The sequence below is a fragment of the Gastrolobium bilobum genome, unplaced genomic scaffold (assembly GCF_033153095.1).
Source record: "Gastrolobium bilobum isolate Gb01-03AN ecotype WA unplaced genomic scaffold, APGP_CSIRO_Gbil_v1 utg47872, whole genome shotgun sequence".
NCBI classification, from domain to species: Eukaryota; Viridiplantae; Streptophyta; class Magnoliopsida; order Fabales; family Fabaceae; genus Gastrolobium; species Gastrolobium bilobum.
The window spans coordinates 45,164-52,487 of record NW_026898756.1 but is presented as its reverse complement, the minus strand read 5'-3'; the positions used below and the strand labels follow the sequence as shown (position 1 = coordinate 52,487).

At 35.8% G+C, this 7,324-nt stretch overlaps 1 long non-coding RNA gene across 1 annotated transcript; it reads right to left on the bottom strand.

Annotated features, from left to right (window-relative positions):
• Nucleotides 1-3,117: 3,117 nt before the first annotated feature.
• On the bottom strand, nt 3,118-6,003 carry LOC133283870 (uncharacterized). Its single transcript, XR_009747842.1, has 3 exons — nt 5,402-6,003; nt 5,228-5,306; nt 3,118-3,373 (listed from the first exon to the last, which is right to left on the bottom strand). It is a non-coding gene; the product is annotated as an uncharacterized LOC133283870 (long non-coding RNA).
• Nucleotides 6,004-7,324: the final 1,321 nt, after the last annotated feature.

Here is a 7,324-nt window from a genome sequence, read left to right as displayed (position 1 = left end):
ATTAACTCTAACTATGAAGCTGACTTAAGGACACGAATAAAGATACCTAGATTCCAAGGCACTAACTACTAATTGCCATGATTACAAGAGATGTTAAGCTTGTCCGTTAATTCTGTAGCTACTGTCTAATATTTTTCTAAAATAAATTGCAACTATGTCTATCTTTTTACCACGTACTCAACAATTTCAGGATACCAAGCAATCATGTATGGAGCTAATTAATTCTAGCATACTCTCCGTACATATCACGTAAGGTGGTACCTCTGATACAGTTCGCCAAAACACCCATATGAGGAAACTTCCTCGAGCTTTCCGTTGTCCTAGGTACCTCGGATGTAATTGACTCCACAGATCAGAGCATCCATTAACTATGATATGAACTTTCCAATCATTACACACATTACAATTTTAAACAGCTACCAATCATAATCCATCACATAAACCAGGCTTTCATAATTCACATGCACAATAACCACATTCGACATCTTAATTTAAGTTAAATATCCCTTTAGAGTGATAAATACTAATAAAAAAAATACAGCCACTGATAAAACTATGCTTTTCACATCAAACTCGGTTCTAAGACTCTTCCTAGCATATACCACACATTAAATTCATTTTCCAACAGAAAAGAGAGTTCCTAAATTCAAATACTCAAAACAAAAGGATTAACACACCAGGCTCCCAAAATACAAGAGTTTTCATGAAGCAGTTAGACTAAAACAGAACATACGCATTAAGATCATGAAACACATATAATTTCTTGAGCACAACACCCAAACTAATTTTTAACTAAGCGTCACTACTTTGGAGTTTACATTCTAGACGGTTAAAACAATTTAAGCGATTCATAAACTCAAACTCTGACATACTACCAAAAATCCCGTTTCATTTATTTTTCTTCATTTGCTATACCTGACAAACCAATACCCAAATCAAAACAAAATATTTTCATAATCTCAATTTATCAAACCGAAAACTCCTCATTCAATTTCTATCCTGACAAACCAATACCAAACTAAAAGTCTTCATGTATCCAATTTATCAAACAGAAATCACTCACTCTTAATACAACTTAAACATCAATTCATTACTACGTCCACTTATATGGTTCTACAATTTTAGTTTGCTTGTTCCAATTATTCAAGTCATTCCTTGGTTAACTTCCTACACAATTTCAAGCATAAGTACTAAAACCACCAAAAAAAACTTTTTCATTAATTGATTCTCGGTGTTTGACAGTTTGATACTACCGTGTTTCCGAAGAATGTGTTGGCCAGACCCATTCCCAGTAACAGCTGGAGTATCATCTCATCACACACTGGGAATCGTCCAATTCCATACTTCATTATTTATTCGTCATTCAGGCATTGATCAATTACAATCTACCACACCTCAGACTTCTCTCATGAGGAGGTTTTCGTGTCTCCTAAATACTAATTCTACTTTCATAATGCCACGCAACGAGTGGGTCCTACTCACTGCATGACATACACGACAGTAGTCTCAAGATTGAGACACGATTCAAATAATCAATTATACGATTAGTCAATTCAAACATTTCAATTCAACTGCAACGTAGTACAATCAGACAACTCTTGCACAATTTTGTGACAACAACCATTCAAGTCAAACGTTTCAATGTAGCGAATGAACATCACAACCGAACAGAGTATATAATAAAACAGTACATAGTATTCAACAACCCTAACAACATTCACTAATATCAACAGCAAGACGGGTCAATCCAATTTAGCAGATCAAATTCACTTATTTACCCATACTACCCGTATCACTGTATAACTGACCTCTACACATCAACGCTTTGTTCCACAGCTTCTTTCTCAAGAATGATGTCTAGTGCCAATTCACCATTAGAAAATTTGTAAGGACGACAGACTCACATGTTTAAGTCTTAATAATTCCAATTCTGCTTCCTCAGGGCATTAACTGGATCTATTTAGATAACTGATATGTCCCTACATAAATTTGTCTACATACAGTTTTAAGGTTAAATAACGAGTCCTTCGTAATGCTAGTTAACTACATCAATTGTCATGATTATGTCACTGTTACCCTTACTCGGTTATGAGACCCAACAGAATTAGTGAAGAATAACAGTTTCTATTACCCAGCTATATACACAACCACACATGCAAGTAAATAGCATAAATCTCAAGGGCAAGTATGCACCAGCAGTCATTATTTAAATATTACATGTTATCATTCACGGCTTAGAATATCACAAAAATATACACGTCAGATATACATATATATATATATATATATATAAAACCTTCCTTACAATCCATAGGAAACACAATTGATAATTAACCATTAATTCAAGTAGCAATTCACTATTTCACACATAGTGCTCAGGCACAAGTATACCCTGTGATCACCATGATTGTGCACACACATCTTGCGCGACAGTGAGTTGATCGGCTCACCACCTAGCAATGAAGTGTGCATAACCGTGTTCAACACCGGATACCTCAAGTACCATTACACACACAGAATAATGCAAAAACAGCTAGCAAACAATTCAATAATCATATTCAAACATCAGCAGTTGAACAAGGTAATTCTAACATACAGCAAAACAACCAATACACAATTATGTCCAAACAGCAATAATTCAACAAAAGTATACTAACAGCCAATATATTCAAACAACAACAATTCAGCAACCAAGTACAAACAACAAATATTTCATCAAATACAGACACCTTGAATCAAAACTGCTCTGATACCATTTAGTGTGACACCCTCTCCAGTATGCATCCAAGGGAGTTGTCTGCTAAGCGGATTAGAGTCGTAATATTAGCGGATAAGTTTGAAAATTTTGTTTTTCATCTCATTGACATTTTGTATTCAAACCAGGTCAGAAGAAATTAAAACAGTGTGAAAACTTAGAGAAATATATGGCTTGCTGAAATAGTCATTTTCTTGAAAAACCTGTCTTCGTGCAAAAATCATAATAAATCGTGCTTTCAAAATTTCATTGTAAAACTTATATGATCAGAAACTAGACACGTGGGGCTTCGCGTGTATATAAATTATAAGCAATTCGGAGGTCTGTAGCCCCACTAAATATAACTTGCAAAGTGCTCGCAAAACGGTTTATAAAACTGCATTCAAAACCTTAAGAAATAGTTTCCGCAAAACGTTTCCAGAATTTTTCCAAAGTCCTAACTGATCATAAAAAACTTAAAATAGTAGCCTAATAATGCTTCCAACAGTAATCCAAACTTCCCAAAATATTCCAATAATACAGTCATCCAACAGAAAAACAGTTAACAGCAGAAATCCAAACAGCAGCAGGTAACAGCAAAAATCCAAAAACAATGTCATCAGATGCTTTTCCGTCCTCCTGCAATTTTATAAAAATTTAGCCCCAAAAGGGGTGAGAAAAATCCCAGTAGTGTGATAGCAAAACCAATAATGCAACAATAATAAACTAGGCATAAAATTTCAAAACAGTCGCATCAACAGTAAAATTCCGTACAACTGTTAATTATCATCTTATTGCGCATATAACGCCATGGTCATGTATATTCATAATAGTCATAATAGTGCGTATATAACGCCATTTCCTTATTAGTGCGTATATAACGCCATTTCCTTGTACGTTCATAGCACCGTCGTGCACGTACTAACATACACAGTGGATATTCCATAATGGCTCCTCAAAGGTGAATTCCAACTGTGGCCTATGCGGACTGAAGCCAAGTGTCCCATACCCTGGTACCGGAGGGATGCCTATATGATGCGTGCTCAATCGTATGCATATTTATATAAATATTCTAATCCATGAACAGCATGAAATTCGTGCATGTATGCCATGATATGCTTCACACACAAACAAGAAACAAATGAATTATGAGGTGTATATGCATGAGTAGATCATCATCATAATAGCATATCTTTCATGTACTTTCCGTACCAAGCTGCCACATAACAATTACTTCTCATTCATGATTTTCCATCTTGTCACATTCATAGGCAGCATACGTATAGCATATGACAGCACATTAATCCAAGGCACATGTGAGCAACAATTCACAATTCTATACGCTAGCTAATAGTCACATTAGGTAATACCACCAAACACTTACCTCGAGTCTTTACAGTCGTTTAACCAAGTATCATCAAACAGTCAAATTAGCTAGGATTGTGCGCACCTAACAAACATATGTACCAAGACAGAATTTACTTTTATTTTTCCTAGGATTTACAATCAATTTCCATGCTCCCTAACTCTTGTATTTACCCGACTTTCCAATTACATATGCTAGATAAATTTTCTGACTTCCGGTTAATTCACAAATTTGTTAACAGCGAAAGAAAGTCCAAGTCCCCTTATACTTTAGATTCGGTTTAGGCTAGTATTAGGTGTTCCTAATTTGTTTAGTTACATAACCATTCCTACAATGCCTAAGGTGCGTTAGGGGCCTATAATCATGCTGTACACTTCCGTTTAACTCATGCAAAGCTACTAATTTAAGGGCTGTTTAAAATGAGCAGAAACAAAAGGATGGAATAACAATACCAACCGAATGTTCTATATACAAGGTCGTTTCACCATGAAAGCCAATTTCTGACTTCGTACTAATATAATAACTAATTAACGGTGACAAAATCCAAAATCTCCATCACATACAGATTCGATTTCTTAGCGTAAAAAAATGCTCATGATATAATTATCTACCTAACCAATTCTACTAGGCCATTGATGCGCTAAGGGTCCTTAACATGCTATCCAATTTAATTTACCACATGCAAAACTAGGCATACAATATAATTCTACAAAACAGTCCAATAATTTACTCTAGAGCTATTTTCCAAGCTCACCGTTTAGGGTTTTTGAGTTTTCTAAGTACTATGTCTAAGTGACCAGAAACAAGGGCAGAAACAAGAAATGGAAATTGAAGAATAATCTAATTTCCTAAGACGTTTCTTCACGTTTTTCAGGCCAACAATTAGAGGCTTCTAATTTCATTTATCAAACCATTACTTATGGAGCTTTGTTTTCTTAAACAAATTAAAAGTGAAGTTATTTCCCAATGTCCTAAATCAGATTCTGTACGTATGCCTACAGCAACAACCAAGGTTTTTACGGCTGGACATTAGGAAGATTGATTGACAACAAAAATTATTCTCTTAAGACACCCATATGCAAGCCGAATAGTGGAGTAAACAAAAAGGGTTTGTTGTTGGGTTGTACCTTTTTGCATGCAACAAAAATCCTTTCAAGTGGGGTTCAGAAAACAAGCAACACAGCCATGGGAGGCACCTTCGCCTCTCTCCATACCAAAGAATTAAAACACAAACATAATGAGGAACAGTTCTTAATTTCCATGCGCTAAAATAAGAAACAAGAAAGATAGAAGATGCTCACTTGCTCTTAAATGTTATGAAGACGTGATTTGACTCAAGTATAAGGCTTTTCCTCGCAAGAGTTCGGGTATACAGCTCTAAGGATGTATGTCTACGGCCATACATGGAAGAAGAGAAGATGAGTCAGAATTTAAGTTTAGCGTTTTTCCTTTCAAGGAATCGAGTTTTCAGCTCCTAGGCTTGAGGTTTGGCCGAACAAAATATAGGAGGAGGAAGGATTTATGCTTGTGCTCCAATCTCCCTGGGCGTTGGTCCACGGCTGAACCAAAAATGGAAGAGGACTTTGCTTAAGGAATGATTGATTCTCTATGGTTCATGGCTAGGAATGGGGATGGAGAGATGGCAGGGTTTTCTAATTCTGTATCAGAATGTACACATTCATATTTCTGCTTGTTGCTAGTGGTGGGCGTGGGATAGAAATACAAAAGTGGTTTGATTACATTTGTTATTCAGTGACCAAGAATGAAATTTGCTTTGCTCCTTGTGATGTGCGTACGGTTGAGTGACGAGAGGGAGTGAGAATTCAGTTTGATACGCCCTTAGGAATCGCAAGAGAAGGAGGAGATAGGAGAAGGCTGATTGCTGTTCATTAATCAGGGGCCAACAAGGGGATTAGGTGGGTTTCTTGCACCTACTAGGCGTGAGAAGGCGGGATAAGGTGGATAAGATTTTTCTTTGACCAATAAGATTTCATGCAGGTAGATTTTACTTGTGCAATTAGTGATGAGATTTAATGAATATTATGCTGAACTTAGTTCTCCAAGGCTTGGGCCATCGCCCTCTTGGGCTAGTTGGACTCTAATTAACTAAGCCATATTATTTCATGTAATTACTAAGTTGTACTAACTTTTTCATAAGGAGTACCTAAAATATTCCTAGCCTATACCTACTTCGATTTTTAATTCAAGACAAGCACCCACAACCACCATGACATTATAAGTAGCTTCCTAATGAGTCCTCTATCGCATATAATATATTATTAATTATTATTTCATGAAAGGTTCACTCGTCACATAAAATATATACATATTAATTATTAATTCATGTTTCCACTAGGTAGTAATTAGAATTCTTACCTATATTATAATTAATTTTAATTCCACCCCTTTTTACTAGTGTCATGAATCATTTAAAATATTCACATATACTCGCTTATGATAAACCCAAAATAATTTTTCCTACTTAAATTAATTCCACTCTAAGCATCAATTGAATTTGAATTTCAAGCATGCCACACACCCCTAATTACAAGTGATGTGATTTCCTAATTTTGCGGGGTGTTATATCATTATACTTAGCCAAGCTGAATTATTAAAATCCAATTAAAAAATATCGCCTGTATGTAAATTGCAGAAGACATCTAACTGAAATACCTCAATATAATAATAATAGTGAGTATCTAAAATCACGAAACTACAACACGTAGTCCGGACATAATCCTGATACATTATTATAACTCGAATCTAAATTAAGACATAGTCAAATCAATGCGGCATGGGCAATCCCCATGCTCACTAAATAAGGCAACAAAGCCAACAAAGTCTCAACAGCAACAACATAATCATAGCTAATCAACAAAATAGCAGCAGATATAATGATATGATCCCCAATAGGAATGGAGGAATGGATCTACTAGGAATGGAAATTCTAACCCCAAATTCATCCACCAACACGACCTGTTAAGAACAGAGCGTATCTCACACTACAGACCTCGGAATCGGACGTTTCCAAATCGAGGTGAAAGATCTCTTTCTGAATCGCGACTTTGACTCAAGAATCACCGAAAACCGACGCGTATATCAGGAGATATGAACCGAGACTATTTTGGACGAAATTTGAAGGTTTGGGTGATAGGGTTTGATACAAGAATTTGTGAACACAATCAAGAAACGAAAACTGGAAGGCGCCACAATCCAAAGATTGA